Genomic DNA, 13,211 nt, shown 5'->3' with positions numbered 1-13,211 from the left:
ATACAACCAGTTTCAGGTTTAGACTTTTAAGGTCCCTAAGCGATTAAGCCGCTCACTGCCCCACACTCCATGCGCTTAGTGTGGTCGGTCGATGGATGAGAAGGGCCCTGAACAAAGCAAAGAACCTGGCGTCCACATTGCGTCAAATATACGGCGGGATAGGTCTAAAAATACGAATGCAGGAAAATTATCACCCAACCGATGATGGAACACATGTGCTTTTTTCGCATCTTACGCACACCAGACTTTTTTTTCAATCGTTTAGTGTTGATGCTTAGACTATGACATGTGTGGATGTGCGTGGAGATGGGGAATATCACACTGGCTAATTGGCATACGGCCGATATTGGACCAGGTGAAACCCATTGACTATGCGTGTTACTTAAGCAACAGCAACAGCTGAGAGAAAGTAAACAATTGTTAATCGATGTTATCGCATCGATGAATTGGATTATTTGAATGAGATAAAATTGAGACTGGCAGAAATTTTCGGCTTAAATTAACATTTTGAATTCAAAATTATTATTGAAAAATGGTCCAACTTAGTACTATTGGCTAAAAAACAATCTACCAAAAAGAACATTCAACAGTTAAAACATTTTTGCGTGGCCCTCGTACACTCAACCAACAACCAAGATTAGAGGTAATAAAAACGTGTTACACTGGTGTGCGTTGATTTATTTCCGCGCACTTCTTCAAATTTCCTTAAAGAAGTTAAATTTGGTCACCGTCTTTGTACCTACGCGGCTCAAATACCAATAAATATTTCAGAAAAGAATGGTTCACTGCAGCGAAAATGCTCTCGAAAAACACGTTCACTTGACAGCAGACTTGTTTGCGTCATTTTTTTTTTTCAGTGTTAGTCCAACACGCACAAAATGTGTGAGTGTGTCTAATTTCTAATATAGGTACGGGTCAGTTTTGCTCGGTGGACACACATTAAGTCAAGTTCAAAACTTCGTTATCTCATCTTGGTAGACGAGTGCTATTGGGCGGTTTCGTTGGAGCAGTAGATGGTCGGGTGTTTAGGGGATGAGGGGAATTAAGCAGGCACTCGTGAGTGCCCACTGCCCACATATATACGGGCAGTGCAGCTGGAACCAAAAATGTCTCTGATCTTTTCGGTGGCCCAGAGTGTCGGTTTTGAGATCCTTGCGTTACATATACAATGTGCGGATTACTCACCATTGATGCTCTCACAATCACGAAATTGGTGCAGTCAGGATTTATGAATTTTGTTAATTGATAAAAATATTGTTTAATGCTTATTATAAGCAATGAATATTGAAGTCATTAACCTTCCCGTTTTATCGTGTTTACTAGGTATTTGCATTTGTATTTGTTTCTTGTGCACTTTTGTCGCTATCGGTGTGTTGACTTCAAAAATTTCACAATCTGTTTTCAAGCAATGTAATAGTTTTGATTTGCATAACAAATGCGACAAAATTAACGTTCAGTGTAAACTTATGAAAAATATGTGTAATTCAGAATTAAATTCTGACACGCGCAAAAATTGGTCAATTTCAAATTGGTGAAATGCTGCATTTGGAAGTTGAGTGTACACCCAACCGGTGGATGTAAGATTCGCTTACAATTATGTGGGATTCATCATCAGAGGATGTAAGTGGATACCGCATGAACCGAGGATGCGATATACCTAGCTGCGGTCCAATGCAAGAAAATTGGAGACCGAAAAATGTAGAGTGTATTAGTGAGGTAAATTAATTATGTCGAAAAAAAAATAGGAAAAAGGTTGCCGACTGGACTCGAACAACGAACGTTGCGGTTATCAGACCTGTACTTTCTCCACTGCTCTCTCCATGCCTCTGAATAAGGATAGCCTAAAAACAAACAAGAAGCGCTCATTTCCTCTCACACTTGACTTCGTATGCTTTTTCTGCTGGAGAGATTCGAGGCAAGTGTGTGCGTCGTTCTACCATGTTATACATAAAAATCAAGGCAAATGCTTGCTTGTGTAGGTGAAAGCACAGACAGAACACGAAATAAAAAAGGTAAAAAACCATTACATCGCCTGCAAGGTCAACTTCTAACATTCGCTGCGATGTTCATATACAGAGGATGATAGGAAATGGAACTAACATTCATTGTAATAGATTTTTGGTTTGCGTGTATATAGTATAATATTCTTCCTGTATAAGTATAGTGCATATAGTTCGTGCACAAAATCAAAAATTTGGATATGGGAAAATAGAAAAACGTTCAAAAATGCGCTCGTGGTTCTTTTTTTCTCCTGACTGATCGTTTTGATGCAGCAGTGGAAGTGTAGGGTATGTACTGTGCCGTGAAGGCGGGTTATTCCACGTGGGTGATAATTTCGCGTACTTGAAAATCAGTTCGATTTTATGCAAATTCGTTCAAAAAGCCAAATGCGTGTGAATCTAAATGTCCTGAAGAATTACAAAGTGAGCCCATCTAAAGCCATCCATGTTAAATTCAAGTGACGTTTAATTTTACATACATGTAAATTTCAAGTAGTGCAAATTTAAAAACCAATTTAATTTTACATGAATATGCATGCTCTGTTTATGTGCATAGAAATTTTTGTAAAATTACAAAATAATTTTAACTGTGTAAAGAGTAATAATGGTACGTCGATTCCGTCAAATGATTTACTGAAGTCAATATAAAGAGCTTCTACGTTTTTACCACTATCCATGGCATTCATGCGAATCTTGGATTTCGCTTTGGTGAATGAAGCAACGCTCTCTCGATGCCAGATTGAAGCAGCTGTAGAACCACTATCTTTTCTTGATGCCGATCATCCCGCTTTTGAAGTAACTATTAGTCTCGTATAGCCTACTGAATTTGAGAGCTTCCCGGACGAACCTGGACTTGACTTTCACGGTGCTGATTTTGGAGGATTACTTGAAGCGCTTCGCCAAACTGACTGGCACATCCTTGAATCCGCTGAAGATATTGACATTACTGTAGAGTACTTCACCAGTGTGTTGAAGAGCTACTGGTTGATTTTGTTCCACTGCGCAGGCCATCTTCGAAACCACCTTGGGGAAATATACATTTACGACGACTCAAACGTCTAAGATCCAAAGCACTCCGAACCTTCTGCCAGTCTCGTTGTCCTTTTTCCAAGCAACATTTCGCACGTGCTAGTAACAATTATCGCACGTATAACCGTTATCTGTACAAACGCTACTGCAAACGAACTCAGGAAAATCTACGCAGACATCCACGACATTTTTGGAAATTTGTCGACTCTAAACGGAAGGAGAATGGGTTACTCGTTGAGATGTTTCTGGGCGATGAAGTCACCACCTCCGCTTTGGAAAAGTGCAATTTGTTTGCCACTCACTTTAGAAGGCCATTTAATGATTCTACGTTGTCTGCACGTCAAATCACAGAAGCTTGTAGAGATACATCTAGTGAGGTCTGTTCTCTGAGAAGCTTTGCGATCACGTCGAATCAGGTGGATTCCGCAATAAACAAATTGAAATACTCTGTGTCCAGTCCACAAGCTGGAAAACATCGGTCATGTTCTCCGTGTTTAAAAAGGGGGATCGACAGAACATCGATAATTACAGAGGAATAACTTCGTTGTGTGCTTGTTCGAAGGTTTTCGAAATCATAATAAATGATGTACTTTTCGACTCCTACAAGAATTATATTTTTACGGATCAGCACGGTTTCTACCCCAAAAGATCAACATCTACCAATCTCGTCCAGTTTACTTCGTTTTGCATACGCAACATTGATGCTGGTGCTCAGATCGACACCGCATACACTGATTTGAATTCAGCTTTCGATAGAGTTGACCACGGAATATTACTGAAACGTCTAGGAAGAATTGGTGTCTCTGCGGATCTTGTTAGCTGGTTTGGATCATACCTTACGGATCGTAGCCGCACCGTTAATATCGGATTTGAATCTTCGGAACAATTTTCAAACTTATCTGGTGTGCCACAGGGTAGCAACCTGGGTCTTTTGTTATTCTCACTCTTCATCAACGAGCTTTCTCTCGTACTACCATCTTGCTGCCGTGTGTTTTACGCTGATGACGTCAAAATATACATGATCATTAAAGGTATCGAGGACTGCTATGCTCTACAATTGCTGCTGAATAGTTTTCCTGATTGGTGCACCCGGAACATGCTGACGTTGAGCATCCACAAATGTAACGTTATATCGTTTCATCGAGAGCTCAACCCGATTACGTATGATTATTCAATTAATGGTCAGTCCCTTGAGCGTTGTCTTCAAGTTCGTGATCTTGGTGTCATCCTGGATTCAGCGCTAACCTTCCGATCGCACTACAACGTTATTATGTATCTGTAGAGCCAACCGACAGCTGGGATTTATGTTCAAAATATCCTGCGAATTTACCGATCCTCTCTGTCTCCGGTCTCTGTACTGTGCACTGGTGCGATCGATTCTGGAATCCAACTCTGTAGTATGGTGCCCGTACCAGTCAACCTGGACTGGTAGGATCGAAGCAATTCAGAGAAAATTTGTGAGATATGCCCTACGACGCCTTCCGTGGCGAGATCCGTTAAACCTACCACAATATGGAGATCGATGCAGATTATTGGAACTGCAGACGCTTGAGCAGAGACGGAATGATGCCCAAGTGGTGTTTGTAGCTAAACTTCTTACAGGAGAAACTGACGCACCGGAGTTACTAGGTCAACCTAACCTTTACGTTCCTGAATGATTACTTCGCCAACGGAACTTTTTGCTGCTTAAGCCCCGCAACTCCTTGTACGGCCTTCATGATCCCGTCCACTTTATGTCGACTAGGTTCAACGAAGTCTACATCCTCTTCGACTTCAACTCTACTGTGGCAACATTTAAGCGTAGACTGACGGAATTGCATAAATGGATCGATCGAGATTCGTTATTGTGAAAGGTGAGTAATATTCCATTGCTCCTAAACTGTAATGATTATGCTACCTGTATCCTTTTCTATTTTTTTCGATTCACCACTGCCGACGAGGACTGCTTCGGATGATGAGTGTCCAATGGAGCTGATAGAATTATAAATTTTTTATGTTTTTGACTACAGTTGATATTTAAAGCCATGTTCACTTTATGTTATGTTCACGGATGTGCTTGTTTTGTAATGTTTGTACTGTTGATATGAGGTTTTTACGCCATTTAAATTGGTTTTTCCCCATCACATTCATTAAGACGACAAAAAGTCAGATGAATAAATAAATAAATAAATAAATAAAAAAAAAAAGACAAACTCCAGAATATTAGGAGCAGTGAAGTGACTCTTGAAGAAGCTATGCTGTTGACTTGTTATTTGGATTTTTACTTGTTGGTAATTTTTGTCGTTTATGATAGATTCAAAAGGTTTTGGAATGCAAAAAACAATGGAAATTCCACGGTAATTTCGGATGTCAGATTTCCAGCCAGATTTGAATTTATAAGCTGACTGAAAGTAAATTGGTACGCATAAAAAGACCTGTAATTCGTGATTCAATAACTTTAAAAAGTCCATTCATGGTTGCTTTACAGCACTTTTACTTCAAAGTTACAGCGTTAGATGGTTACATGGAGCCCATTAGCACCCGCACAGTGCAGTGGAAACAACCACGGAATCAGTGCATTTCTTCCATTTTACCCGCATTTGCTGGATGTCCTTGACTACCCCGCCGCATCGTCAAAGTCGATGCATTGAAATTGACCAGTATTTTTCGATTGGTCGAAATTCCGGGCAATTCGGAGAATTCATTAGCTTGGGGACAAAATCGATCTTGTTGGCTGCATACCACTCCAAAACCACCCTGGGTTAGTTGAAGCTGGCTTATTCTGGCCAAAAGATGATTTTGCCCCTATGCTTGCAGATGAACGGCAATACACGCTTTTTCAGACATGCTTCGACGTAAACTTGGGATGTCATCGTGACGAATGGTTCCGTTTTCAGGCCAGAACTGCAAATCTCTTAGCAAAGCATGGCCTTCTTCGCTAACTTGTCAGCAAACACGACCTGGAATCTTCCCGGCACATCCCGGAAAAAGTAACCATACAATTACCATAAAATAAATTACAATTACCGGCAACTCTATTGCCAACAATCGATCTTATTGTGTGTATATAGTCTACGAAATTTTAACATATTGCTATTACAATAAATCTACAATACGTCCCATATAGTAAGAGTTTTCAACAATAGAATAACAATACAGTTAATGGTAAATGGCTCAACCCGGATAAAAATAACCATAAAATTACAATAAAATATTAATAAAATACAATAGATTCTATTGTTGACACTCAATCTTATTGTAATTCTATTGTATTGGTCAAATAATGAAATAGTCCCCACAATAGGTTTACAACAAATTCTATGAAATCAAAATTTTGCACAATAAAAAACAATAAAATTTATTGTAATGAGAAAAAAACGATTTTATCATGGTTACGGTAACTTACAGCAACAGCAATGCAACCAAAAAAGCGCAAGATGTGAGTTGATAGTAACCAATTCAATGTTACCAAACCAGTTACACAATAGTGACAAAATAACAATGTTGGATTGTTTACAATCATAATTAAGTTAATTTGTCACGTTGAATAACTTTTGTTTAATTTCAGCGATAATATTGCTTTACCTCTTACCTTTATGGCATGAACATATTGAGGCGTTGATAAAATTATAATAGTCATAAGAGATACTTGTAACGAAAACACGTATAAGAAAAAAATATGCAGTTTCATATTTACGGTGAAGTTGGAAAATTTACATTCATAAAATAAATGCGCCATTATATATTTTAATTTATTTTTATCATATTTTTGGTCAAATATGATTCGAAGAAAAACATCTTCTGCGTACACTCGATTTGATAGTTACACTTCTAGCAAAAAGTTCTATGATATGATATGATTGAGATTAGAATAAAAACTCGTTTCTATAAATTTGTCCATAAGGCTCAGCATTCACAATAGCATCACCATTAATCAAATAATTCAACCATTTGGATAAAAAATAAAGGAATAAAAAATTAGACTGTGATTGGAGAAACATTTTAGAGCTGCAGTGTAGCTTTCTTTTTTCCAGATCATAGAGATTGCATTTGTGTTACCATCTGGAGACATGCAACTATTAGGGTTGCGCTCAAACTAAAATTTAATTTTAATGCGGCACAAAATAGTTGCCAAGTTACATATTCGTCATAAAAATAAAGTTTCAACGTAACAACTTTTCCGCACGAACTTGCCTGGTCGTAACTTTTCGGTCAATATTGTGTGGCAACTCAGCTACAGTTGATAACATTAGATCGACACCAAAAGCTTACCAATGACCATTGTGTGACATTAATGTGTCCTGTTTCTTAGAAGGTCATGTCATAACTTCATGTTGACTTGATATGTAACTGCATATATGTCATGGTTACTTTTATGCAATAATTGTGTAACATATTTCTCTTCCTATATTATCAAAAGATGTTACGGGTGCTACTTGGGTCGGATGTTTACTGGCTTTGTACGACTTGTTTCCTTCCCTGGCAAGGATGTTCCGCACCGTTTGAAAGTTGGCGATGATGGCCGCTGGCCACATCTCGGATCAAAAGACCGGGATTGGCTTTAACGCACCTCAACACCTTGCTGCGCAGCTGGCGATCCCCGGTTCCAGTTTTTTTTGTAGGTTCGCTGATTCCTTTCCACACTCAGGGTTTCCTTGTAGGTTTTGAGCACTCGACAAACTGTTGTTTTCGGCATCTGCAGCACTTTAACCAGGATTTTCCAGGTGTTTGTGCACAGTATTTTCCTTCTATCGAGTTCCATTTGACGTTATTTCTGAACGCGATCGACTACTTTGATCAAACTTGCACCAGTTGTGCCCTAAAGAAGTGTAAATAAACCACTGTCAAAGATTTTCTATTCCTAAGACTAAAGACGTGCTAGCTAGAGACCTTCCAAACTTCAGGAAATATTCAATTGTTCAAAGACATGTTTAAAAGGCGTTCTAAAGGAAAGAGGCTTCAGGAATACAGTTGCAATCCCATCAGGTCCTGCTCCTTTAAATGCATTTAAGCTTTTCAATGCTTTTAGGCTTTCTTGTTGAGATAGTTGGTTGAAAGATAAGTCATTTGAAAATTCTTGGATGAATGCAAAGCAGTCGCGGTCGCGGTCCTCTTCGGAGAATGCAGTATATACTTTCTTGGAAGAAATTTGCACAGAGAATACCTATTTCTAAGAAGTTATTTCCTACAACTCCGATGTGAATGCAACTTTACATAATTGTTAGTTGTGGACAGTCATCCACCTTTATGCTAAAATTTGACAATTTTGAATCTTGCAATTTGTTCAAAATGGCGTATTGGAAATTTTTCAATTAATTGTTGTATGAAAACGTCATTTCAAACCGAAATACACAGTATTTCTTATTAAAAAATTGTTAAAAATTTTAAAAACACAAAGTATCTGGTTAAATATTGATTTCATGTTAAATCTTGAGACGCTTTAAATCGTTTTCAGTGAAAACATTACAAACATATTTCCTAGGGGCAAGCCATCTGTACTCAAAGTTGATAATTTTGCTCAGAGTAAATTTGAGTAGCTCATAATTACTCAAAAATGATCAAAGTAGTCTGGCCTTATATCCATCAACAAATACAAACTACAGTGTAAATCAACATTTTGTGTCAAAGGTGGAAGAGAATCAGAATTATTTTATTATATTCTTGTTATAAATCGTTATTGAATTCATTAACAGCATGAATCACACTGATAAGCGGAATCAAAGAACTTTGCTTTATGTAAAGGAAAACAAGATAAAAAATATCATATCCGAAGATGGCCTAACATGAAAAATGTATCCGTATCACCCGGCAAGACGTGCTTTATGAGGCTTCATGTGCTTGGAAAAGCAGAGGTTCTGCATGTCTACACATTACAAATTTCAGTAGCTCTAATAAACATGAATAAGTTGAGAATTCAAGATGGATGGGAGCTATATTTGGTTTGATCAAATCATAGAATTTTAAATATTACTATACGATGACAATGTATTGCTTTTCTATTAATCTCGGCTCGAACTTAGTGGCAAATAGAATGGCTTATAGTTAATTTTTCTGAAAATCATGACAACCAGCAACCAAATTTATACAAGGATTATTTTTCTATAATATACTTCTCTGAATGCCCAAGTATTAGTGCAGAACTATGAAGTCCTAACGACGCCGGTGGTGTAGTGGTAAGCGTGATTACCTCTCACCCCAGCAGGCCTGGTTTCAATCCCAGTCGGCGCCACCGGGATGTTCTGAGGCATAACATCTCTGATCACGCCTTCCTTCGGATGGGAAGTAAAGCCGTTGGTCCCCGGTTCATGAGTTGATGGGTCGATAGGTAGGGTCCGGGTGTGGGAGCTGCCTTCCTGGCACGTCGGTAGCATTGGTGCTCAGCACGGAAAACAAGATCGACGGAAAAAACAAACCAAAGGAAAAAAAAAAACTATGAAGTTGCTGCCTAGAAGTTCTCCCTAATTCTTGGGCATTCGACAAAAGTCAGAGAATAATATAAAGCAGTAGTCGTAACTTTGATACCTCTCGAAGATTCAAACTGCGGTCAATTAACCAAAAATGTACTTCAACAAATTGCTCATAGGGGAAATGGATGTAATTTCGGCCTAAATGCCCCTAATTTGGGCCCATACATAAATTCAGCAATCGACTAAATTTTCAATAGGGACCAAAAATATTTATCCCGAATGGCGCGTTCATCTTGATAAAATTGATGAATAGCAGATTTTTAGCGATGCACCAAATCTTAGATCCATAGGCCAACATTAGAGCCATTTCCCCTATTTTGAATCTGCAAAAGCTATGGACAACGTCAACCGATAACAGGCTGCACTAGATTCGGAAGAAAACAGCTTACAAACGATTGGCTTGAATAAGTAGGAAGATCATGGGATCTATGGATGGTTATCAGGTGTAAACCACCTTTTGATTTCTTTATGTATACAGGTATTCCACTAAGACGCCAGCATTTATCAGGACTCACCATTCGATAATACGAAGCAGCAGAATTAAGAAATATTTATCACCGTTGAACGTCTTTGTTTGACAGTTCGGGAATAAACACAAAAAGGTTGTTGTGTTACCATGCATCGCATGTTGAGCAACTCGAGTTACTCAGAGTTGCTCAAAACTAACTCAAATGTTACTCACGATCAAAAGCTGTCTTGCCCCCAGCATATTTCACACAAATAAAGTTCAAAAAAATAGTTGTTCTACGATTAATGCTTTGTAGTTATCATTTTTCATACGCTTTTTTAATGGAAAAAGCAAATTAATAAACAAGGACATGTGTGTTGTTTAAGTTTATAGCACTGTTTTGGATTTCTACTAAAAATATAAAAAATAACCGTTTATATTTATCAAAGAAAGAATTTATTTTGCCCTACAACTTTATCTCAGATGTCCTTTCGATTTGAAGTGTTATTTCCGTGCAACGATTGATCGAAAACGGTAAATACGCCATAATGAAAAAAAAATACAAGATTCAAAATGGCCGAACTTTAACTCAAATGTGAATGAACGCCACTGGCTTGAAGCATAAAAGGATTCCTCATTGAAAAAAAAACCTTTCCTCAACGTTTGCTTTCCAAACGCAACTTCTCAGAAAGCTTATAAACAGCATTCTACCGGCTGGGCGTACCATCAGGTCATTAACCTTATTCCTATAATTTATGTATTTTGTTGCGCGATTTTTTTTTCTTATTCTTCTGGACGGACTCGCATCCAAACGCACAAACGCACAATCGTCGATGTCGTTTTCGTCGTCATCTTCGTCGCTGTCGCACCGCAGGCAAAAATCTACAGACTAATGGGGTGTTCACACTTGTGCCGGTGTGCTGATGCTAGGGTACTAGAACTGTACTAAAAAGTAGGAGGACCTGAAATTCGTGCTAGTTGGTTGAGCTGGTTGAGGTAGTGAACTAGCATAGGTGTAAACTCCCCATAAACGAGTTGGTTGTCTTGTTTCTTCTTTGCATCATTTTGCCGACAGTCAGTTGTCCATGTCCGTGCCAATGTTTGCCAGCCAGAAGTGACCGAAATCCACACGCACGCATTGGCACACGCATTTCTGAGAATATTTTGTATATTTGGCTACCATCGAACCACGACTACCACCATATGTAAAATGAATTCAGTGTGAATTGTGTAAACAACTATAAGGCACCAATTTTAAAGCATAATTTTTAACTTCAACTGCCACCCCATCACCGCCCTACTCCACAGCATAATTATGAAAAGTTTTGCGCTATTTTTCTCATATTCTCAGGTTATTTTGATATTGTTCGTTCCCTACCCGGTCTAACGCTGGGCACTATATACAGGACTCCTCCGAATAGCGCGGTGGGTCACTGATGCAGTCCATCAACACAGCAAAAATAAAAGAAAATTAACCGTCACTTAATTTGAGAAGTCACTGAATAATTGCTAACGTAATGGAATAGCGCACACAATTTTACATCTGTAAAGACGTAGGGTTAACTACCCCATTTCCGGCCTATTAAGCACAACCCGCACTTAGTTTTTCTTAATCAATAGCGCAGTTTAACACCAAACGGAATTTTATTACTACTGATGACTTTCAAATTTATTTACCTTTCCATACGTACCATAAGATTTGATAAAGAGAAACCAATCGTTGAGATATAGTCAAAAGTACTGCTTCTTGACACCAAACTCGGCCTACTGATTCTAAACTCGGCCTAACGCATTGAAACGCAATTGTAACACCAGTGAATTCACTTCGGCCTATCGGATGAAGATAAAAATTGATTCGGTCGGAGCGCTTCTTTTGTTTTTGGGAATAATGGGTGCAAACCTTCATATCACGTGTTCTCATTGACTTCGTTCGGTAACTTATTAACTAAAGTATCGTACCAAATGCATAATTGACGTGTAAACTATGAAATCATGGATTTATTGGAAGTTTTCTGCACGATAGGCCCAAAATGGGCGATTAGGCCGAAGTAGTTCTCTACCCTACATAACGAAAACATTACATCCAAATTAGAATTGGACCCCTCGATGTAATTTTATTAATGGTAAAAATTTATGAAGAGCTTTGAGTGGGTTGGTTCATTTCCTTTAAATTCCGTTTATCTTTTGACAGATACGCGTATTTCGTCTACTACTTGCAGACTTCATCAGTGCCAAGTACTCAACACCAAGTACCAACAAATACGCGTATCTGTAAAAGATATGCAATTATAACGGAATTTAAAGGAAATAAACCAACCCACTCAAAGCTCTTCATAAAGAGATTCCGTTAAGAGGTTCGACAAATTTAAAGGTATAAATTTAATTGAAACACAATTTAATTTTATATGACACATTCAACTTATACCATAAACATTATAATTTTACATGTACTTAACGTAATTCTTTTCGGCATGCAGCGTTTGACGTTTATCAACAAAGCAGTGCATCAGCCATGATAGAAGACGTGCTTATCAATTTTAGCCATGATAGAAGACGTGCTTATCAAAATTAATTTGCTCCTCATCTTTTATCATATTGAAGGGTGTCCACGATGAAATTGCCACACACAAAATTGATTCGCAAAATTCGAGTTTTCATCCGATTGCCATCAAATTTTCAGGGATTGAGAAATAACTATTTAACTTCATTTTACCATTTTAGTCGTATTTTATTTACAGTCCATACGCAAATGCCCGCACCTTGGCCTTAATCCCGGCCATAAGATCCTGCACAACCTGTGAATCAACCGTTTTTTGCATGTAAACCCATACTTTCTTCAGTTCCTCGACTGTCTTCACTACCTTAGGTCGTTTAAGAAGGTGCTGCTTCATAATCGCCCAGTACTTCTCGATAGGGCGGAGCTCCGGAGTGTTGGGAGGGTTGAACATTTTCGGCACGAAATTGACCTTATTGTCCGCATACCACTTCAGCACGTCCTTGGAGTAGTGGCATGAGGCCAAATCCGGCCAGAAGATTGTTGGGACGTTGTGGGCCTTCAGGAGAGGAAGCAACCGCTTCTGGAGGCACTCTTTTATGTACACCTGTCCGTTCATCGTGTCCTGGGTCACGAAAGGTGCACTCCGCTTCCCGCACGTGCAGATGGCTTGCCAAACCAGGAATTTCTTCGCAAATTTGGACATCTTCTGAGTGCGGACATGCTCCAGAACGCTGAACTTATCCTTGGCCGTGAAAAACGGGTTGCCGGGGATCTGTTTGAAGTCGGCCTTC

Source organism: Ochlerotatus camptorhynchus, unplaced genomic scaffold (assembly GCF_037179485.1).
Source record: "Ochlerotatus camptorhynchus isolate MF236.1 unplaced genomic scaffold, CSIRO-AGI_Acam_v1.1 ptg000367l, whole genome shotgun sequence".
In the NCBI taxonomy this organism is placed as follows: Eukaryota; Metazoa; Arthropoda; class Insecta; order Diptera; family Culicidae; genus Ochlerotatus; species Ochlerotatus camptorhynchus.
Note: the sequence above shows the minus strand (reverse complement) of the source record.